The 24205-nt window shown below is 42.5% G+C and overlaps 1 pseudogene across 1 annotated transcript; it reads left to right on the top strand.

The window, feature by feature from the left end:
• Positions 1 to 11218: 11218 nt before the first annotated feature.
• On the top strand, positions 11219 to 11974 carry LOC311605708 (replication factor C subunit 4-like; annotated as a pseudogene). Its single transcript has one exon. The product of its transcript is annotated as a replication factor C subunit 4-like (transcript).
• The last annotated feature ends 12231 nt before the right edge of the window (positions 11975 to 24205 follow it).

Raw genomic sequence — 24205 nt, 5'->3', positions numbered from 1 at the left:
CTCCTCATCCCATGCTTCGTTTGGTCCTCTCCAGTTTTGTGAGTTTTGCTTGTTTTAAGGTTTTTAGTGAACTGTGTGCATATGCTGTATCTAGTGTGAGTCTGTGTACATGAACACAGTGCCTTGGGAGGGAAGAAGACATCGTGGGGTCCCCTGGAGCTGGAGTTATAGAAGCTGTGAGCTAAGAACTGCACGTTGAGCCTCTAGAAGAGCAGTTCCTGCTCTTAGACCCAGAAGCAGCTCTCCAGCCCCTCCACTCCTGTTTTTATTCTAGTTTATCTTTGCAGCATGTCCTTTGCAAAATTTACTGTGTTTATTTTTTTATTCTTTCTTTTTTTCCTTTTTTAAAAATTAATTTATTCTTGTTACATCTCAATGGTTATCCCATCCCTTGTATCTTCCCATTCTTCCCTCCTTCCCATTTTCCCCTTATTCCCCTCCCCTATGACTATGACTGTTCCTGAATGGGATTACCTCCCCCCCCCATATATGCTTATAGGGTATCAAGTCTCTTCTTGGTAACCTGCTGTCCTTCCTCTGAGTGCCACCAGGTCTCCCCCTCCAGGGGACATGGTCAAATGGAGGCACCAGAGTACATGAGAAAGTCATATCCCACTCTCCACTCTACTGTGGAGAATGTCCCCTCCATTGGCTAGATCTGGGTAGGGGTTTAAAGTTTACCACCTGTATTGTCCTTGGCTGGTGCCTTAGTTTGAGCGGGACCCCTGGGCCCAAATCTGCCTATCATAATGTTCTACTTGTAGGCTTCTAGGATCCTCTGGATCCTTCGACTTTGATATTCTCCCATGCTTCTCTCATCTAGAGTCCCAATAGAATTTCCTCCCCTCTGTCCCAGTTTCCTTGTAAGTGAAGGCTTTCGTGGAACATGCCCCTTGGGCTAATATGCACATTTAAGTGAGTCTATACGATTTGAGTCTTTCTGCTTCTGGGTTAACTCACTCATTATGATCATTTCTAGTTTAATCCATTTATCCACAAATTTCGGGAATTCCTTGTTTTTAATAGCTGAGTAGTATTCCTTAGTGTATATGTACCACAGTTTCTTTATCCATTCTTCTACTGAGGGACACTAGGGCTGTCTCCATGTTCTGGCTATTATGAATAAGGCTGCTATGGACATGGTTGAGCAAATTTTCTTGTTCTATGCTGGAGCATCTTCTGGGTATATTCCAAGGAGTGGAATAGCTGGGTCTTGAGGAAGCCCTATTCCCATTTTTCTGAGATAGCACCAGATAGATTTCCAAAGTTGCTGTACTAGTTTGCATTCCCACCAGCAATGAAGGAGTGTTCCTCTCTCTCCACATCCTCGCCAGCATGTGGTGTCGCTTGAATTTTTGATCATAGCCATTCTGATGGGTGTAAGATGGAATCTCAGAGTTGTTTTGATTTGCATTTCTCTGATGACTAAGGAGGTTAAGCATTTCTTTATGTGTTTCTCAGCCATTTGATATTCCTTTGTTGAGAATTCTCTGTTTAGTTCCAAGCCCCATTTCTCTTTTTTTTTTTGTTTTTTTTTTGTTTTTTTTTTACACATTTTTATTGAAAATTAAAAATAATTCCTATTACATCTCATTTTCTATCCCATCCCATGCATCCTCCCATTCCTCCCTCCCTCCCACTTTCACCCCAATCCTCCTTCCCTATGACTGTGGCTGTGGGGGACCTCCTCCCCCTGAATATGGTGCTAGGGTATCAAGTCTTTTCTTGGTAGTCCTCTATCCTTCTTCCGAGTGCCATTGGGCCTCCCCCACAAAGGGACATGGCCAAATATGGGGCACCAGAGATCCTGTGAAAGTCAGTCCCCAGTCTCCACTTAGCTGTGGAGAATGTTCTGTCCCTTGGCTAGATCTGGGTAGGGGTTTGATGATGACTGCCCGTTTTGTCCATGGTTGGTGCCTTAGATCAAGCAGAATCCCTGGGCTCAGATCTAGCCATCATAATGTTCTTCTTGTAGGTTTCTAGGACCCTCTGGGTCCCCCTACTTGCCTATCCTCTATATTTTCCTCATCTAGAGTCTCAATAGGATGTCCTCACCTCTATCCCCGTTTCCTGGTAGGTGCAGACTTTCATGGGACCTGTCCCTTGGGCTAGTGTCCGGTAATAAGTGAGTATATACCATTTGACTCTTTCTGCTTCTGGGTTAGCTCATTCATTATGATCATTTCTAGTTCAATCCATTTGTCCACAAATTTTGAAAAATCCTTGTTTTTAATAGCTGAGTAATATTCCATCGTGGATATGTACCACAGTTTCTTTATCCATTCTTCTACTGAGGGGCACTTAGGCTGTTTCCATGTTCTGGCGATTATGAATAAGGCTGCTATGAACATGGTTGAGCAAATTTTCTTGTTGTGTGCTGGAGCATCTTCTGGGTATACTCCTAGGAGTGGAATAGCTGGGTCTTAAGGAAGCGCTATTCCCATTTTTCTGAGATAGCACCAGATAGATTTCCAAAGTGGCTGTACTAGTTTGCATTCCCACCAGCAATGAAGGAGTGTTCCTCTCTCTCCACATCCTCGCCAGCATGTGTTGTCACTTGAATGTTTGATTTTAGCCATTCTGATGGGTGTAAGATGGAATCTCAGAGTTGTTTTGATTTGCATTTCTCTGATGACTAGAGATGTTGAGCATTTCTTTAAGTGTTTCTCAGCCATTTGATATTCCTCTGTTGAGAATTCTCTGTTTAATTCTGAGCCCCATTTCTCAATTGGGTTATTTGGTTTGGTGGCATTTAATTTCTTGAGTTCTTTATAAAGTTTGGATATTAGACCTTTGTCAGATGCAGGGTTGGTGAAGATCTTTTCCCAGTTTGTAGGCTGTCGCTTTGTTCTTTTGACAGTGTCTCCAGCCTTACAGAAGCTTCTCAGCCTCATGAGGTCCCATTTATTAATTGTTGACCTTAAGGCCTGGGCTGTTGGTGTTCTGTTCAGGAAGTTGTCTCCTGTGCCGATGTGTTCCAGGCTCTTCCCCACCTTTTCTTCTAACTTATTTAGTGTCTCTGGTTTTATATTGAGGTCTTTAATCCATTTGGACTTGAGTTTTGTGCATGGTGACAAGTATGGGTCCAATTGTATTTTTCTACATGTAGAAATCCAGTTAGACCAGCACCATTTGTTGAAGATGCTATCCTTTTTCCATTGAATAGATGTGGCTTCTTTGTCGAAAATCAGGTGACTATATGTGTGTGGATTCATATCTGGGTCTTCAATTCGATTCCATTGATCAACCAGCCTATTGCTGTGCCAGTACCATGCTGTTTTAAGTACTATTGCTCTATAGTACAGCTTGAGATCAGGTATGGAGATTCCTCCTGAGGATCTTTTATTGTATAAGATTGTTTTAGCTATTCTGGGTTTTTTGTTTTTCCATATAAAGTTGAGAATTGACCTTTCAATGTCTTTAAAAAATTGTGTAGGTATTTTGATACCAAGCCCCATTTCTCAATTGGGTTATTTGGTTTGGTGGTGTTTAATTTCTTGAGTTCTTTATATATTTTGGATATTAGACCTTTGTCAGATGTAGGGTTGGTGAAGATCTTTTCCCAGTCTGTAGGCTGTCACTTTGTTCTCTTGACAGTGTCTCCTGCCTTACAGACACTTCTCAGCATCATGAGGTCCCATTTATTAATTGTTGACAGTAAGGCCTGAGCTGTTGCTATTCTGTTCAGGAAGTTGTCTCCTGTGCCAATATGTTCCAGGCTCTTCCACACTTTTTCTTCTAAGTGACTTAGTGTCTCTGGTTTTATGTTGAGGTCTTTAATCCACTTGGATTTGACTTTTGTGCAAGGTGACAAATATGGGTCCAGTTGCATTTTTTTTACACGTCGACCTCCAGTTAGACTAGCACCCTTTGTTGAAGATGCTATCCTTTTTCCATTGAATGGATTTGGCTTCTTTGTCAAAAATCAAGTGACCATATGTGTGTAGATTCATATCTGGGTCTTCGATTCGATTCCACTGATCTAGCAGCCTGTGCTGTGCCAGTACCACGCTGTTTTAATTACTATTGTTTTATAGTACAGTTTGAGATAAGGTATGGAGACTCCTCCAGAGCATCTTTTATTGTACAGGATTGTTTTAGCTATTCTGGGTTTTTTGTTTTTCCATAAGAAGTTCAGAATTGATCTTTCAATGTCTTTAAAAAAATGTGTAGGTATTTTGATAGGGATTCCATTGAATCTGTAGATTGCTTTTGGTAGGATGGCCATTTTTACAATGTTAATTCTCCTGATCCATGAGCAAGGAAGATCATTCCATCTTCTCATGTCATTTTCAATCTCTTTCTTCAGAGTTTTGAAAATTTTTTCAAACAAGTCCTTCACTTGCTTAGAATAACTCCTATATATTTTATATTGCTTGTGGCTAATGTGAAGGGTGTGGCTTTCCTAATTTCTTCCTCTGCAAGCTTGTCATTTGTGTATAGGAAGGCTACAAACTTTTTTGAGTTAATTTTGTATCCAGCCAATTTGCTGAAGGTGTTTATCAGCTGTAGGAGTTCTCTGGTGGAATTTTGAGAGTCACTTATGTACACTATCATATCATCTGCAAATAGGGATAATTTGACTTCCTCCTTTCCCATTTGGATACCCTTGATCTCCTTTTGTTGTCTTATTGCTCTGGCTAGAATTTTGAGTTCTATATTGAAGAGATATGGAGAGAGTGGGCAGCCTTGCCTTGTTCCTGATTTTAGAGGAATTTCCTTGAGTATCTCACCATTTACTTTGATTTTGGCTATTGGATTCCTATATATAGCCTTTATTATGTTGAGGAAAGTGCCTTGTATCCCTGATCTCTCTAAAACTTTAAACATGAATGGGTGTTGGATTTTATCAAATGCTTTCTCTGCATCTAAAGAGATGATCATGTGGTTTTTTTATTTTCAGTTTGATTATATGGTGGATTACATTGATGGATTTCCATATATTAAACCATCCCTGCATGCCTGGAATGAAGCCTACTTGGTCATGATGAATGATATCTTTGATGTGTTCTTGTATTTGTTTTGCAAGTATTTTATTTAGTATTTTTGCATCGATGTTCATAAGAGAAATTGGTCTGAAATGCTCTTTCTTTGTTGAGTCTTTGTGAGGTTTGGGTATCAATGAGACTATGGCCTCATAGAATGAATTTGGTAATGTTCTATCCATTTCTATTTTTTGGAGTAGCTTGAAGAGTATCGGTATTAGCTCACCCTTGAAGGTCTGGTAGAATTCTGCACTGAAACCATCTGGCCCTGGGCTTCATTTGGTTGGGAGACTATCAATGATTGCTTCTATTTCTGTAGGGGAAATAAGACTATTTAGCTTGTTTATCTGTTCTTCACTCAACTTTGGCAAGTGAAATTGATCAAGAAAATCGTCCATTTCCCTTAGATTTTCAAATTTTGTGGCATATATGCCTTCAAAGTAGGATCTTATGATTCTTTGTATTTCTTCAGTGTCTGTTGTTATGTCTCCCTTTTCATTTCTGATTTTGTTGATTTCAATACTGTCTTTCTGCCTTTTAGTTAGTTTGGCTAACGGTCTATCTTGTTGATTTTCTCAAAGAACCAACTCTTGGTTTTGTTGATTTTTGGACTGTTTTTTTTTTAGTTTCTAATTTGTTAATTTCACCCCTGAGTTTGATAATTTCCAGATGTCTACTCCTTTTGGGTGTTTCTGCTTCTTTTTTTCCTAGGGCTTCTAGTTGTGCCGTTAAGATGCTTATGTGCAATGTTTCTAATTTTTTTTAAAGGCACTTAGTGCTATGAATTTTCCTCTTAGCACTGCTTTCAATGTATCCCACAAATTTGGGTATGTTGTTCCTTCATTTTCATTGAATTTCAGAAACTCCTTGATTTCTTTCTTTATTTCTTCCCTGACCCAGGTGTCATTTAGCAGAGAGTTGTTTAGTTTCCACGTACGTGTAGGCTTTTTGTTATTTCTGTTGTTGTTGAATTACAGCCTAAGAGCATGGTAATCTGATAGGATACAAGGTATTATTTCAATCCTCTTGTATCTGTTGAGGCTTTCTTGTGACCTACGATGTGATCAATTTTGGAGAAGGTTCCATGGGGTGCAGAGAAGAAGGTATATTATTTTTTGTTTAGGTGAAAGGTTCTATAGATATCTTTTAGATCCATTTGACCCATGGTATTGGTTAATGATGTTCTTTCTTGGCTTAGTTTCTGTTTCAATGACTTATCCTTCAGTGAGAGTGGGGTGTTGAAGTCTCCCACTATTATTGTGTGGGGATCGATGTGTGGTTTAAGCCTTTTTAGCAGATCTTTTACAAATGTGGGTGCCCTTGTATTGGGAGCATAGATGTTCAGAATTGTGATGTCATCATGGTTGACTTTACATTTGATGAGTATGAAGTGTCCTTCCTCATCCCTTTTGATAAATTTTGGTTGAAAGTCTATTTTGTTTGATATTAAAATGGCTACGCCTGCTTGCTTCTTGTGACCATTTGCTTGGAATATTTTTTCCAACCTTTTACCCTGAGGTAATGCCTATCGTTATGGGTGAGATGTGTTTCTTGAATGCAGAAGAATGTTGGATCTTGTTTGTGCACCCATTCAGTTAGTCTGTGTCTTTTTATTGGAGAATTGAGACCATTGATGTTGAGAGATATTAATGACCACTGACTGTTAAGAGTCTTAATTTTCATGTTGGTTCCAGTCGAGCGTTTGTGTAGTTGTGTTTTTGCCATGGTATAGTTATCTATTTCCTGAGTAGTTTTGGTTGTAGCTTGACCCTTTGGGGTGGAGTTTTCCTTCTAGTACCTTCTATAAAGCTGGATTTGTGGATAGGTACTGTTTGAATTTGTTTTTGTCATGAAATATTTTGTTTTCTCCATCAATGGTTATTGATAGTTTTGCTGGGTAAAGTAATCTAGCCTGGCATCTGTGGTCTCTTAGGGTTTGCAGGATCTCTGTCCAGGCCCTTCTGGCTTTGATAGTCTCTGCTGAGAAGACGGGTGTAATTCTGATAGGTTTGCCATTAAATGTTATTTGGCCCTTTTCCCTTGCAGCTTTTAATATTTTTTCTTTGTTCTATATGTTTTGTGTTTTGATTGTTATGTGATGGGCAGTTTTTCTTTTCTGGTAGGCATCTCTTTCTTTAGATTGGGGAAACTTTCTTCTATGATTTTGTTGAGAATAGTTTCTGGGCCTTGGAGTCTGATATCTTCTCTTTCTTCAATGTCTATTATCCTCAGATTTCTTCTGTTCATGGTGTCCATAATTTCTTGGATGTTTTGTGTCAGGAGTTTTCCAGATTTGGCATTTTCCTCAATGGTTGCTTCAAGATCTGTGATTTTATCTTCTAGACCTGAGATTCGTTCTTCTATCTCTTGGATACTGTTAGAAAAGCTCAGCACTGTGTCATTCACCTTCTTCTCTGAGGTCTCACGTTCTTGTTTTTCTTCTGTCTGTGTGTTTATCATTGAATCCATTTTCATCTTCAGATCTTGGCTGATTTTTTTATTTCTTTCATCTGATTTTTTTGTATATTCCTGAGTTTCTTCCATTGCCACTTTATAGGTCTTCAAAGCTTGAACTGTTTTATTTATTTCTTTCATCTGGTTGTTTGCATTTTCCTGAAATTTTCCAGTTACACTCTATGTGCTTCTTTTATGTCTCTCACCTGTTTGGCTGTGTCTTTCTGCGTTTGATTACAAATTTTATTTGTTTCCTCCATTATCATCCTCATTACCAAGGATTTGAGGACATTTTCTTGTATTTCCGTTGTATTTGAGTTCTCTGGGTTGTTTTCTTTGGGATAGCTGGAAATTGGAGACACCATGTTGTTTTGGGGTTTTTTGCATATGCTTTTACACTGTCCTTTAGACATCTTGCCATCTTTGTGTTTGTTGGGTAGCTTCCAGAGTTGGATGGAGGGAGTTTGATGATAAATTCACTTGTTTTCTCAAGATTTCCATAGGCTGGAAGCTCTGATGCTTCACTAGTGTGGAAGGCAGGAGGTTAGCCCTGTCGTTTTGGGCTCTCACAGCCAGTGATCCTCAGCGCCCCTGTGCTGTGGGTCCTGCAATCATTCTGGGTCTCTGAATGAGCACTGGGTCAGGCCAAGGTATCCACAGCCTTCTGGGTCCCCTGCCTGTCCAGCCAGGGATACTGGGCCTGAACCACGCATCGAGCTTAGCTAGATTCTCAGGGCCTGAACCGTCTGCCAAGGTCAGCTAGGGATTCTGGGCCCAAAATGCACACAGGCTCCAGCCAGAATTTTTGGGCTGGGACTGCACACCAAGCTCAGCTATGGGCTTTTGGCCCAAAGTGTGTGCTGTGGTCAGTTATTGACTCAGGTCCCAAGCTGTCTGCCAAGCTCAGCCAGGAATTCTGTATTCAAACTGCACACTGTGTCCAGCCAGAGTCTTATAGCCGGGACTGTGCCAAAAGCTCAGCTAGAGTCTCTGGGATGAATCTGTTTGCCAAGCACAGTTAGGGACTCTGGCCTCAAACTGCACGCCGAGCTCCACCCGAGGCTCCGGGGTGGATTTGCTCATCGAGCTCAGCCAGGGACTCTGGACTCATACTGCGTGCTGAGATCAGCCCGGGATTCCGGGCCTAAACTGCGTGGATAGTCCAGCCAGAGTCTTAGGGCCACCGAGCCTGTGCGCACAGCTCAGCCAGAGTCTCTGGGTCCAATCTGCCTGGCAAGTCCAGCTAGGGCCTCTGGGCTGAATCTGTGTGCTGACCTCAGCCTGCGTCAGCACCCCAGAACTGCTTGCTGAGCTGAGTTAGCGCCTCCAGTGTAACTGAGTGCTTGTGTCGCTGGTGTGCTGCTGCTGCTGCTGCTGCTGCTGCTGCTGCTGCTGCTGCTGCCTCTGCCACTGCTGCTCCGATCCAAGAAAATCCGTGCTCCTCAGATCTGCAGGGGCACACAGGTCCTCCGCACCCTGGTCCCTCTGAACTGTGGAGCACTCCTGCGGCTGTGGTGTGGGGACCTTGGTGTTCCTGGCTCAGAAATCTGTGCAATTCCCTGAATTGTTCACTGGAGCTTCCAAACACAGTTCACACTGCTCGCCGCCATCTTGGATCCTCCACCAAACTTTACTGTGTTTATTTTGGGGGGGGCGGTTAGTTTGTTTGTTTTGTTTTTTGGTTTGGTGTATTAGTTTGAGACAGGGTTTCTCTGTCTAGCCCTGATTGTTCTGGAATCACTTTGTAGTGCAAACTGGCCTCAAACTCACAGTGATCCACCTGCCTCTGCCTCCCAAGTGCTGATATGAATGCTTGATATGAATGCTGATATGCTTGGCTTAACTTACTTTGGGTGTATAGGATGAATTTAGATATACTAAAATTCTTTATGTATCTATAATTTCCCATTTCCTAAAAAACAAACATTCTGTGATCAATCAACCATTCTGTAAGTTGCTGAGGTCGGGGAGGGGGGTAGAGCTTCCTCCAGTATGAAACAGAGATTTTCCTTATTCTTTTCCCTGGCAGCATAGAATTCCTTTGTGTTCATGTCCACTGATTCTTATGCTTTTAGGGTTTCAAACATGTTACATGTAACAGAGCCCAGTTACATACATCTGAAGACAGCAGAGATCTCAGGTGAGCCTCCTAACCCTGTTACCATTACTATAGTTCTGGCTGTCTGCTTATATCATTGTCACATCTGTGGGCGAAGGTATTCTGTAGGTCACTGTAGCAACTCTGATTCATGATACCCAGTGGTCACTTCCAAGCATGGGAAATGCCTCCACTACAACAGGAGGATTTGTCTGCTTTAGTACATTTCCTTAAGGAAATGTTTCCACATCCTGTAGGCTAATAATGCAGAGGCCCAGCATCCTCACAGAAAGATTCCTCAACATGAGGCTGCTCAAGCACATCTGTCATCTTTTATAGGATTCTAGGGGCTTGTAAGGAAAGACACCATGACAGTCAAAAGGAGCCAGTTTTTACAGGAAGTGATACAAGGACACAGTTGGTGAACTTCCCCAATAGGTAAGTAGAGTTGGTGTTAATGTGACTGAGACCTGCGGTTCAGTTGTCTACTGTGCTCACATTGGGCACCACTAGAAATGCTTTTAGGCCATTTCTTCCCTCTCTTTAGGAAATCCCTGGGGTCAGGAGCAGATGGGGCTGGGAATCTCTGCCTCTAACCCCAGAGACTAGGCCCAGAGCTTCTATCTATGAAGCTCACACTCTGCACTCATCTCCCTGCCCCTCCCAGCTCCCTGTGCTGGCCATTTTATAAAGCCTGGCAAAACAGTCTCTAGATTCTGATGAAGAGGATACAGGTTACTGTTGCCATCCCTTACAGGTCTTCTGTATTGCCCCCCCTTTCCATTCTTCTCTTCCTCATTTAGTGATGAACTAGGTCTACTTATCTTTGGGAGAGAGCCCTGTGGACCCTGGATGGGGTGGGTTTGAGGTATGGGGACAAAAACAAAAAACAAAAAAGAAAAAAAAAAGAACAGGAGGAGTCACCAGGGACTCATTAGTTTCCTGAGTCTCTTACTTCTCCACAGGGGTTTTTATAGCCTAGGTCTCCAGGCATTTGTACTGGAAGCATCTTCATGTTAGTGTGGGCAGGGGATGATGAAGAATGAGGGCCAGGCAACAGTGAGAAGATGGAGAAGACAAAAGGCACGGAAGGGGAATGCAACACAGTGGTAAGTGCTTGTCTACCGCACATAGGATCCAAGTTTCAACCATTTGTAACACACACACAGATATACACCTGAGCTCAGACACTTGCAGGCATGCACACACAGGCACACATGTGGGCCGCACATGGGGAGGGAGGGAGGAAGGGAGCGAGGGAGAGACAGAGACTTCAAAATGAACTTGGTCACAATCAAAGCATTCTCTAAACAAACTAGGTACAGACCCATGGGACAGCAGCAACTGAGGAGAAACTATGCAGGCATTTCTAAAGGGCACATCTGTCAGTACTAAGCCACAACTGACCAAGGACCAGGGTGATACCTGCCACTACAAGAAGCAGTGGAGAAACCAAGAAAGTCAAACCAGTTCTTTGGTAGAAAATTATTGCCCAAATGTATGAAGTAAGTCGCTTTCCAGGAAGAAGTGGTTGCAGTGCTGAAAGTGTCTTTACAAGACGCTGATGATCTTTCTAACCTCTTGTTCTGTCAACCATCTGGAAGAGGCAAAGCATCCACAATTTTGAGAGGATCTACAGAATTCTTGGGCTGTGAACTCTTTTCTTTAAGAGTTATTGAGTTAAATACATCTGATGAACATGGAATGCAAGTAGTCCTAGAGAAAGTGAAGAACTTTGCTCAGTTAACTGTGCCAGGAAGTCGTTCAGATGGGACGCCATGTCCTCCCTTTAAGATTGTAATTCTGGATGATGTGGATTCTATGACCTTGGCTACTCAGGCAGCTTTAAGATGTACCATGGAGAAAGAGTCAAAAACAACCAGATTCTGCCTCGTCTGTAACGATGTCCATCAAATAATTGAACCCCAAACTTCTAGATGTTCAAAGTTCTGCCACTGTCAGATAAGACTTCGCAGAAGCAATGACTGGATACTGCCCAGAAGGAAAATGTCAAAATTGGCAATGAGGAAATAGCTTATCTTGTTAAAATATCAGCAGGAGATTTGTGGAAAGCCATTACACTTGTGCAAAATGCTACTTGACTAACAGGTGGAAAGACATCATAGAAGATGTGAACACAGACATTGCTGGGATAACAGCAGCTACAACCATTGATGGAATAGTCTCCACATGTCACAGTGGTTCTTTTGACAAACTGGAAGTTGTGGTAAAGGACCTAACAGATGAAGGACATGAGGCTACACTGCTTGTCAATCAACTTCATGATGTTTTTCTAGAAAATAAAAAACTTTCTGATAAACAGAAGTCTATTATTACAGAAAGACTTGTTGAAGTGGATAAGTGTTTAGCAGATGGACATCTGCAGTCGATGAGCCTTTGTGCAACAGTAATGCAGCAGTTAACTCAGAATTGTTGAAGACACTGACTCTTGTGTAATTACCAAGCCAGCTTTTTGCATAACAGCAACAAATGAACAAATTATAAAGTGAAACAAAGAAGCAAACAAAAAATACAAGGTACAACGCTAAAAGGAGACTATGGAGAACACTAAATGGGATCTCTATCAGCATCCTATCTAGAACCTTCTGGTACTGTGAAAGCTACCCAGCATGGAGAAAACTTCCACATCAGTACCAGCTTGATTGCTTCAAGTTGTGAGACTAAACTGTGTGGGGACTTCAGCCATAGGATCTTTCCATTGAGTTCTGGTCGCAGCCAGGAGCAATGGCAAGACCTGTATCATTTTAGAGACCCTGGGAGCTCCCCGGCTAGCAACCCAAAGGAAGGTATCCCATACCTCGCACTAGGTTTTCTTTTGATAACCTATGGTCTCTGGGAGTAGTGTTCATCCACTCTCTGAGGGCAGAGAGAATGTAAGAGTTTCCAGAGGATTGCTACAACACAGGGACTTCTGGACACAACAGGACCATTGCATCTATGAGCTCAGCAGCTGACTGCCTGCAGGTGATACATTCAAGATAGAGCTAGTCACCATTCCAGCAGGGACAAGAGAAGAGCCTAGGAGGAGTTAAGTATTTTGGGGGCCATAGGATCCACTCTTTCCTTCCCACTTTTGGAGTAAGTGACTTCTTTGATGAAGCTCGAGGGACAGCAATTGGACCATAAGGCACACTCTAATATCCCCACACTTTAGCTGTCCATCCGGCATCAACGAAGATGTCACTTACCCCAAATTCTGGGGTTGGAGAGTGTGTATTATGGTCTGAAAATATAGTACTGGCAGTTGATGGTTGCTCAGGAGGGAGAATCAGGGGGTTTTACCTGGCAGATTGCCTATGAGCTAAAGGAAACCCTATATCCAGGTATATATAGATAGCATTAATTGGACTCAGTGGCTTACAAAGAAAAAAAGAAAGAAAAAGAAAAAGAAAGAAGGAAGGAAGAGAAGGAGAAGGAAATGAAGTTGGGAGGGAAATGAACAAAGCTGTTCAACAGGAATTCAAGGGGATATGATCAAAATACACCGTATACTCTATGAAATAGAATAAAAATTTAAATGTAATGCTAAAAGCAAAAATAAACAAGAGAGTTAAAGGATGTGGGCTGGGTGGCAGGGAGTGTGCAATGCATTCTCAGCACCTTTAAAATGCAAAGGATAAACTGAGTGGAAGTCAGGCCTGGGGAGAGATGACGAGAAGGGCAGAGCACACAGGAAACAGTTGAAGAACTATCCTGAGACGCCCAGCCAGAGCTGGAAGGAGCTGGAAGGATTGTGCTTAAGATCACAACAGAGTTTAGTATGTCATTTGCCTTTTGAGTTGTGACAGTCAAAAACCTGCTAGAAAAGTACTAGGAAATATGGAAATTGTCTGACTAAAAAAAAAAAAAAACTAAAAAATGTATTTCTCAAGAGCACAATAGAGGTGCTGCTTTCTTTGCAATATATTTTATTTATCATGTTTTCTTCAGTGACTCAAAAGGCATTTGTATTTCCCACCTCAAGACAGTAATTTGACCTGGGAAGACAGATGCTCAGAGGAGGGAGGACCATGAAGGTTGCAGATACCACTGTGCCAAAAACATGGATGATAGCTTTCATAACCTGAGTATAAATTATTTCTTTACTATTGAAATTATACTTTTATTTGAAACTTAAATTGGAATAATTTTATTATTTGAGATTTTTTCAAGAATACCTGGTCATAAGAGGGCAAAATCATCTAATTCAAACCTGTGTAAGTCCTACTGCTTCCCTTGCTTTTTGTTATCCACTTTACAGCAAAACCATTCATTTGGATGTCATATAGCCAAATGATTTTTTATTAGTCTCCAACTAGGTTTGAATGTCTTTCATTTGTTTGGGGGTTTTGTTGTAGTTTTCAACAGGGTCCCTCTCACTGTCTGGAAGTCACTATATAGCTCAGGCTGATCTCAGTTTCATAACAATCCTCCTGTCAGCCTTCTAAATGCTGGGATTACAGGTGTGAACTACCACCCCAGTGTGGAGAGCAGCCTGTGGACTGTAAGGTGCTTGTCAGTTAAGTTAACTACACAAAATTTGCCTCTCAAATAATCTCAGGTTACACAGACATGCCTAATAATACTACACTAATATAAAAGTTACGCAGACATCTCACCGAGCAAGCACCAGGTGGTGGGCAAAAAATGCCACTGCAGGTTCCACCAGAGAACCTGCTCTGGTTTACATGCCTCAGAAGCTTGTAGGCTTAGCTCGCATTCAAGGTGAAGTCCCTCAGCTGCGGCAGGCTAGGAGGATAGCACTAGCGGTGCTTGAAAGAGGTCCCTGAGAGTATAGGCCAGTGACTTTTTTACTTATATGTAGTGTGTGTGTGCCATTGTGTGAGTGTATGTCATGTGTGTGCAAGTGTCCCTGAAGGACAGAAGAGCATATCAGATGCCCTGGAGGAAGAGTTACAGGCAGTAGTGAGCCACCTGAAGTGGACACTGGGAACAGGACTCAGGCCCTCACAAGAGTAGTAAGTGCTCCTAAGTGCTGAGCCATGTCTCCAGTCCCAAACATCCTATTTCTGTTATATATATATATAAAATGACACTTCACGAGAATTCTAACAGAAGACTCTTGGCTCCAGAGGCATGAAAACTCTGTCCTCACCCGTGCTAACACATCCATTTCTGAACATGAGTCATGATTATTGAATAAGAACTAACAGTAAGAACACTCTCATGTCTTTACAGTCCCTCTTCCCTTAGGCAGTGCTACTGACTTGGCTTGGAGGTCCCCTCTTCACATACCATGATGGATCAGCCTGCTAAGGATGTAGAGGAGGAGGTAGAGACTTCTTTTATAGCAATTGGACCTGTGAGCGCTCTCTCTCTCTCTCTCTCTCTCTCTCTCTCTCTCTCTCTCTCTTAGAAGAGCCTTCTTAGAAGAAGCTTCAGGTAAGAGATCAGGATTTTTTTTCAGGGAAAGATTTTATTTCTTCTCACAGTAACCAGCTAATGAACCAACACACTTATATAAAAGCATCACTCACCAAATACACGCAGGTCACACTAGGATTATTTTTTGTAAGTTATTTTTACAATAAAATAAACATGTAAGTATGCATTAACTGAAACTAGGACACACACAAAAGAACCACTTTGAATTAAACATTCTACAAGGCTGATTAATTAATTAACTAATTAACTGACTGTAACTTCAATGATTATGGGGAGTTGGAATGTTTCAGATTAAGACCCACTGTATCTTGAGTTATGTTAGACCCCAGGTATGTGTGATCTAATGTCCTTGGAGTGTATGGGCTCTTGGCTTCTACTAAAGGCTAATAATGACATCAGACTGCATCTGAAGCCTAGAGCAGAAATCTCCCACTTTTCTGTGACCCATCAAGCACTGTATGTAAAAAGCCTGTGGATTTAGGAGCTTTTCTTTTGTCCTGATACTATAGAAATGTCACAAACCCACACTGACATATGGGACTTGGCATAAGCTGAATTGCTGGGCCATGGGCACCAATGTTTGGTTTAAGAATGAAGTCTTTTATTCCCTTTGTGGTGAGAATTGTATGTTTTGTATCAACATAAGCCCACACATGAAATGAGAATAAAATAAAACAATGTTGAAGAGATACTAAATATTACAAGAAATTTGGGATCATGAAAGAATTTTTCTTGTCTTTTAATCCAGCTTTATTAACTTCATAATATCTCTTTAATAATTTTCTGGATGTGCAACCACTTTCTCATTTCTTTCCTTCTTTCCCTTGCTTTTCTCTTTCTTACTATGAATCCCTGCTTGTCTTAAATTCACAGAGTTCCTCCTACCTCTAGGCCTCTAAACTGCTGCAATTAAATGCTTATGCATCACACCAGGCTCCAAAATTTTATTTTGAAAATAAAGCTTATTCTTTCTTCTCTTTTTGTTTGTTTATTTTTTTCTCGAGATAGAGTTTCCTTGTGTAGCCTTGGCTGTCCTGGACTTGTTTTGTAGACCAGGCTGGCCTAGAACTCACAGCGATGGTCTTGCTTCTGCCTCCCAAGTGCTGGGGTTACAGGCCAGCATGCAGGCTCTTCTTCTTTTAAGAGTCACTCTCAGGACTGGACAAATAACTCAGTGGCTAAGAACACTGGCTGCACCTACTCAGGGCCTGAGTTCAGCTTCCAGCACCCACGTGGAGTCTCCCAACCACCTCTACTTCAGTTTTAGGGAGTCTGATGTCTTGTGGTTTTTTTTCTCTGTGGGCAACTGGCACACACAGTGTGCACATAAACACATACAGGCAAACACCCCTACACAAAATGAATTTAAAATTTAAAAGTATTACAAAAAAGAGAGTCACAGTGAGTTTTAATAGCAAGAACTACTATGGCCCCTCAATACTACATCAAGTCAAATGTAACAAATATCACAGGTGATAACAGGTGTGGATAAATGGGTTAAAGGGAGGTGGCTGTCAGGCGTTCTGGCACACACTGTAATCCCAGTGTGTGGGAGGCTGAGGTGGGAAGCTCTCCAGTTCATAGGCTAAACCAAGCCCAGAGTCAGCGTAGGATGCGCAGGGAGACATTGCCTCAAATATATTAAGAAACACGTACTAATAAGAATAATAATAAAAGAGGTAGACAGTTGGCAGGTGACATTGACATTTGTCGCCAGTCATAAGGTGCCCAGATGGGCCTCTGGGAGTCTTTATCACAATATAGCTAACACAGTTTTAGATGAATTTGTTTTTCTGTGAGATGAACGGTAAGTAAAAGACCTAAGACCCCATCATCCTGAGAGCTTCTTGGTACCATGGACTTGTTGGGCTGCCCTTCCCTTGACACTTGTGCAAGGGAAAATGTTCTTCACCTCACAGTTTCTTCTGCTTTTGGCTGATCAATGGGAAAGATGAATGCAGACAACTAAGAGGAGATACTTGCCCAAAAAAATCAACAGGTGAACTGACTAAGGTTTTGAGCTTATAAACTCCCATGTACCATGCACGTAAAACTACCCTTTCTTCGTTTTAATGGCTGTGAGACACTTAATGGGTGCTTAAAATTGGTTCTTCAAGCATTTTCTCACATCCACTGTCCTGCAGCACTTCTCAGGCTGGTTTTCTAGAATGAAAGTGGATGAGATATACATGTGCCATTTACTAGTCCTCTTTGGGGAAGTGGTTACAATGGTTTTGTTCTTTGTAAATGAAGATAGGAAGCCCCCCTTCTCAGTCCCTGCTTGTCTTAGTACTGGCTGTTGTTGTTACAATGACACAGAACTACAGACAATGTGTTCTTATAAACAACAGAGACTTACTCAGCTTGTCAGTATAGAAGCTATGGGGTCTGCAAATGTGCCACTGTATATTAATGAGGGTGTTCTTGTTTGTAGAGATGTTGTGGAGTCCTGATAGGGTCCATGGCTTGACACCGTGAAAGGCATGCATACAAAAGGCAAGGACAAATGGGCTTTATACCGGACCCATTCAAGACAGCCCAGGGCCTCCCATGCAGTGCTGGCACACCCCTTTAATCTCGGCACTTAGGGGGCAGAGGCAAGCAAATCTATATGAGTTCAAAAGCAGTCTGGTCTACATAGTTGCAGGGTAGCCAGGGCTAAACAGAGAAACCCTGTCTCAAACAAAAATGAAGAAAAAATATCCCATTGCCCAGTTAATGCTTTAGTACATGGATGAGTTATCCCACTTACAGCAAAGCCCTCATGACCTAATCATTCCATAAAGACTCCACCTCCTAAGACCTCGCATGATGGATTGGCATCAGCATGAATACTGCTGGGGTCACTCAAGGCACAGCATCACCCCACCCTGAGCCAGAGAACCCCAGCCTCTTGTGAGGAAGGCATCTCTTTGCTGAGCTCAAGGAGAAAGTGATTTGTAGAACAGGACTCTGTTGTCTAGTTATCACTGCAGTTTTCCTTGAACATTCCTTCCAAACACACACACTGCCCCTCCTGTTTTCCAGGGCCATCAGTGTATCTAAAGACAGCATAAGACCTGTTCAAGGACAGGGGTACTTCCCAGCCTGTGAGTTAACTGTGTAACTTCATAGGCAAAGTCCTTTAGAACAAGTACAATCTTATTCTTCAAATAGTTTGATGTTTGATCATCGGCCTTAATGACTTCATTACAGGAACTGTCTAGAATTGGGGAAATGGTGCCTGTGACTCACCAGATACGGTATTGTTGCTTCATTTGTTCCACAGAATTATTCTATTTACTGAACAGGCCAGGAGCCATTTGGAGACAGAGCGGGAGAAGATTCAGTCTCTGGCCTCAGTACAGATGTGCAAACAGATGAAATACGGTGTGGTATGTGCAGCACCAGTGCTTGTATAAGGGGCAAGAACAAGTAGAAATGGGAATAATGTCTGCCTTCAGGAATATGGACCAAAAAATGGGGGGAGGGGAGTCCTTTACACTAGAACTGAGAGAAAGTATGCGGATGAGCTGAGTAAATGACATGTAGAAGGGGATATTCAAACTTGGAAATGTGTCTACACCCCAGGAAACCTGTATCTTGTTAGTGTATCATTAAATTTGAGTCAATTTAGCTTGGTCCTGCTCCCAGATAATGGTGTGGACCTCAGCCAGGTGAGGCACAAGAGTCCATAGCAGTCACCACTCTAAAGTCTCCAAGAAGAAGCAAGTGTCCCTGTGTCCTTTCTCATTAGGACAGAACTCAGTGTTTTCGCCTTTGTAACTTCCATTTGAGAAGGTGATGCTCACAGATCCAGCCTCAAGCTATGTGCAGGCACAAGGCTTTGGGATCAAGGCCGTGTCCGATGCTCACATTGTGGGCTGTGTGACCTTGCCACATGACATAGCTTCATCCCTAGAATGGGCAGTGGTGACCTGATAGGGGGAAATGAACACAACTCAGGCGACAAACTTAGCGCAGTGCTGAGAACATAGTCCTCTCCATAAACATAACCCCAAGTCAGCATCCTTGTTAATATCTTATTTTAATATCAGAAAACATAAAGTAGACAGAAAAGTGTTGCACTTTAACCTAACAAAGAGGAAGAGGAGAAGGACACCTGGGGAGCACAGAGTCGGGCAGATCACTATGGCCCATCTTGTTCTTCCCTGCAGCAGGAATCCCCACAGTGTGTCAGCCATCCTCTGAATGGTACACAATGGAGTGTGCATGGCATCAGGGGTCCTTGTAAGCAGAACAGCTCCCCTGGCTACCTTAGTCCAGCTCCCTAACCATGGCATTGCTTCTCTGGGGTGTTAGTTTTTCATCATTGACAAAATATCTGACAGGAATAACCTAGAGGAGGGAGGATTTATGGTGTCCCACTGTTGCAGGAGTTTCATTTCAAGTCACCTACAGCCGTCATTGTTAGTATGGTGGTAGGTGTGTGTGCATTAGTTAACAGGAAGCAAAAAAAAAGATAAGGAACAAAGACTGGAAGATGAACTTGCAAGGTACAGCTCCAGTAACTCTGTCCTTCATTCAGCTAGACTCAGCTCATTCCTAAAATGTCAGCTGCCTCCCAAACAAGGGTTCAGAATGTGAGACTTTTGTTGTAATTTTATATTCAAGCCACAACAGCCCACAAAACCCAAAGAATCCAACCCTGAATAGACCTCCCTTCTGGTGTGACTCACGACAAATCATTTCTTTCTCTTTCTTTCATTCTTTTTATTTTTTCCTGAGACAGGGTTTCTCTGTGTAGCCTTAGCTGTCCTGGACTCACTTTATAGACCAGGTGGCTTTGAATTCACAGTGATTTCCTACCTTGGCCTCCCATTTACTGGCATTAAAGGCATGTGCCACCACACCAGGCCTTCCCCCCCCCCCCGTCTGTCTTTCTTCCTTCCTTTCTTTCTTTCTTTCTTTATTCCTGTCCATCTTTTATTTTTTGGTTTTTTGAGACAGGGTTTCTCTGTGTAGCCTTGACTGTCCTGGACCCACTTTGTAGACCAGGCTGGCCTCGAACTCACAGCGATCCACCTGCCTCTGCCTCCCGAGTACTGGGATTATAGGCGTGCGCCACCACGCCCGGCTTTGTCCATCTTATTTATTTATTTTTGAGACATGGTTTCTCTGTATCACCTTGGGTGTCCTGAACTCACTTTGTAGATCAGGCTGTACTCGAACTCACAAAGACCCACCTCCCTCTGCCTCCGAGAGTGGAGGGATTACTGGTGTGAAACACCCCCACCCCACCAAGTCTTCTTTTCAAAATTTTTACTTTTTATTTCAGCAGCAATGATTTACTATTTTCAAAACTAAGTCTAGTTCAGGAAAACAAAAGCAAATTGGCCTAAACCAAATCACATGGACATGAAAACCTGTGTGTACAGAAGATGTCTCAGAAGTGATTTAGCAGAAGACAGCCAGGCCTTCCTATGCTGATGCTGGCATCCATGCCCATCAGGGAAGCCACGTACAAGCTAGCAGGACATTGGGGCCTTCACACTGGACAGATGAATAGGCAGTGCCCTGTGTATGATGATGGAATCTACTGTGAGCAGGAAGTGCCCATGTGGCTCTGGGTAAGACTTCAACTGTGAGTCTGAAGGTCTCTAATTTTGCTTTGTTAGGTGGAAAACAATCTCACTTTTGAGAAGCTAACAGCTTGGACCAAACCAGACTTCATGGAAAGCACCAACGTTAGAGTTTCCCTTCCAAAATTTATGTTGCAAGAAAATTATGACATGGAGTCAGTGTTTCAACAGCTGGGAATGGTGGATGTGTTCCAAGGGGGCAAGGCTGACTTATCAGCAATGTCCTTGGAGAGAGGCCTGTGTGTGTCCAAATTGCTTCACAGGAGTATGGTGGAGGTCAACGAGGAGGGCACAGAGGCAGCAGCAAGCAGTTTAATTAACGCTATTCCACTTTGCCTTCTAGAGTGTGTCCCCACATTCTGTGCTGACCATCCCTTCCTTTTCTTCATCAGGCACAACAAAACCAACAGCCTGCTGTTCTGTGGCAGGTTCTCATCTCCATAAAGGGACATTTATTAGGTGAGGACAGCTCTCTTTTCAGCATCTCTTCACTTCCAGGAAAGCCAGGGTTACATTGAGACCCTGTCTCAAAAATCAAAAATGAAAATAAAAAGACTGGAATCAGAGTTGGCCTGGCAGGTACAGGTGCCCACTACCAAACCTGAAGAACTGAGTAGAACCCCTAGACTCCTGTGGTAGAAAGAGAAACCAACTCCTGTCAGTTGTCCTGACTGCAGGTGTGCACAGACATACACAAACACGCAATAAACAAACAACAAATAAATGCAGCAATTTTTTTAAAACATAAGCTAAGTGCTTAACAGGGACTGGGCTGTGGCTCAGTGCACAGGAGATCCTGTTCAACATGCTCAGGGCCCTAGATTCAAATATCAGCACTAAACAAACAAACTACAGTCAACTTTCACCTTCAGTCTTTTTGGCTACCTAGGTTGCCAAGAGCCACCCTGTTAAGGGAGCTCACTAGGCATATGGGCTGCCTAAGAAGTGATTTGGTATTTGCAAGGTCTATACCGTGATGTACCCCCAGAACTGCTTCCAGCCTCTGACTTGCTGTCAGGAGCCATTGATTTGGGGAAGTTCTTTAGGCATGAGAGATCTCTAGAGGTGATCCAGTATTGCGAGGTCTGTATCATGATGTACCCCAGAATTGCTTCCAACTTCTCACTACCCTGTCCATTGTGCTTTGTTGCATCTTTCTAAAATCTGGCATTAGAGCTGGGTATGGTTGTGCATGCCTTTAATCACAGGACCCAGGGAGGCAAAGGCAGGTAGATCACTGTGAATCTAAGGCCAGCTTGCTCTTCAAAGTGAGTCCAGGACAACCAGAACTACATTCAAGGCCAGCCTGGTCTACAAAGCGTGTCCAGGACAGCCAAGATTACACAGAGAAAACCTGTCTCAAACAACCAAAAAGTAAAAACACCTGGCGTTAGTGTGAACTGTTAACTTTCTCGGTATTGCCCAGCTCTGATTGAGCAAACTTCCTATAGGGTTTTGTTGAAGATGTACTGTTTGTTATTTACATGAATTAACTCCTCATTATGGAATTCCTAATTGGATTCACATAGTTTTAAAAGTTAAAGTTAGTTTATGGCTGCAATAAATACCTTTGTGGACCTCCAGATGCCTCACTAGGGATAGCCTGGAAGTAGATTTATGACCTTAGATAAGCCTCCACTCCAGATGGTACCACGAATCCTGGTATTTCACCATAAATACAGACAAGTTGGTTTAAACTTCCATGAACCCAAGATGGAATGGGGCTACCTAGAGATGCCTGAATTTACTGTTTCTCAGAATGAAAGACAGATACAATTATTGTCCTGAACTCATAATGAAGTAAGAGATAGCTGGATAGTGTATAGTTAGGTCAGTCCTAATTGATAAGTTGTATATTCTTGTAAGTTTTAGACTCTAGTAACCTACAGGCCTTGTCAACTTTTGTCACTCTGAACTCACTGTGAACTTATGTAATGGATACCTAGATAACAAATATTTAGTTTTCAAACATGTAACCTGTTGTATTTTAAGAATTCATCTGTTTTTGTGATTAATTGCCTTTTTTTTTTTACTATGAGGTAATACCCTTTCTCAGAAGTATAAGTATGGTCACCAACAATAAACGGTGTTGAAAATTGGAAACTTGACCTCAGTTGAAGTTGAGATGTCTAATTTCAACCACCTTTTCTCTTGAATGTATGTGTGTGTGAGTGATTTCTTTTCTGTCTCTTACTTCTTATTTCTCTGTAGATTTGCAAATAAGTTAGACTCAGGGCCATCAGCCTTCTACAACTAATAAGCCTGAGTTTACATTAGCTTACTGGAGATCTTCACAAGGAGGCCTATCTACAAATCGAAGAGCCTCCTTTTATGACCCCCATGCAGTTTCTGGCTAAAGCCACCTTTACAGCCTTAGCCATAGGAAAATTATGGTCAGTTTAAATTTTCCTAAAGCCGGTCCCTAGAAAAGAAATCCTGGGCTCCATTCCCTCCTTTCTCCTTCAATCCTGATCAGTTGTCTGAGCCATAAACTCTGGCCACCCAAGAGATACAGCAAACTGGAAGAGCATCTGCATCCAGCCCCAGAGACTTTACCCTGGACCCCTTCAGAGCCACAGCTGGCATGAACACCAGGTGTTGATGCACTGTCGTTACTGCTCTGTGGCACCCTGAAAGTCCAGCTCTTCCATCTCTGCTTCATAGAACTTGAGACAGGACTTTTTAAAAGACTAGGACAGAGCAACATGGTTACACAGCCAGGAAAGTGATTAGCACCAAGCACCGCCTTCCTCAGCGCACAGGAGCAGAGATTCAAAGTGTAATGGTGTACAGATGTGCTCTGCGAACAAATCCATGGGAAGAGTGTAAAATGCAGCCCTGCTGTTTCCGGCTTTCTTCAGCCGTAGTTTATGAATGAGTTTATGTGAACAGCTGGATACTCAAGGTAGTAGCTGAGGCTCATGAGGTAACTGGGAGCACCCTCAGATGCAGTGTCACCCTGCCATTACACTAACAGATCACCACACTGACAGAGTGAGGGTTAACTCCACAAGTGCTAGGATTCCTCTGTACTGTGCACAGCCTAGAAATACAGTCACAGTTTTTCATGCTAACAATACAGATGAGCACCACTCGAAATATGTCACTTAGAGTCTCCCTTTCCTCACACCTACTCCTAAATTCCATGTGTCTTAATGTTACCCAATAATATTGTCACCACAGCTAGCATCAGGGAAGTCAGAAGGGAACCAGGCTCCTGAAAAACTGCACATAGGTCATGGAAAGTCCTTCTTGCTTTGCTAGCCCTTAGAATTCCAACATGACTCTTCCACACAGAGTCCCTTCAATTTCCTCTGTTCCTGCTAAATGCTTCTATTTTATTTCCAGCAAGTGACAAACATGGCTGAAGAAACTTCTCAAGTTTTCATTAAGCCAGGCATGTTGGCACACATCCTTTAATCCCAGCAATCTGGAGGCAGAGGCAGGTGAATCACTGTAAGTTCAAGGCCAGCCTTGTCTACAAAGGGAGTTCAGGACAGCCAAGGGTACAGAGATAAATCCTGTCTTAAAACACCAAAAAAAAGTATTTATTTGTAATACTTATCACTAAGTAGAAAGTCACATGATGTCTATTCATGCAGCTGTCGTCAAGTATATTCCTGTGAATGACCTCATGCTTGCAAGCCCTGGGAGAAAGTGGACAGTGTGCACCTAAAGGG

Source organism: Acomys minous (genome assembly GCF_964271855.1).
Source record: "Acomys minous genome assembly, chromosome: 9".
Lineage (NCBI taxonomy): Eukaryota > Metazoa > Chordata > Mammalia > Rodentia > Muridae > Acomys > Acomys minous.
The sequence above is the reverse complement of the archived record's forward strand: the minus strand, read 5'-3'. Positions and strand labels throughout refer to the sequence as shown.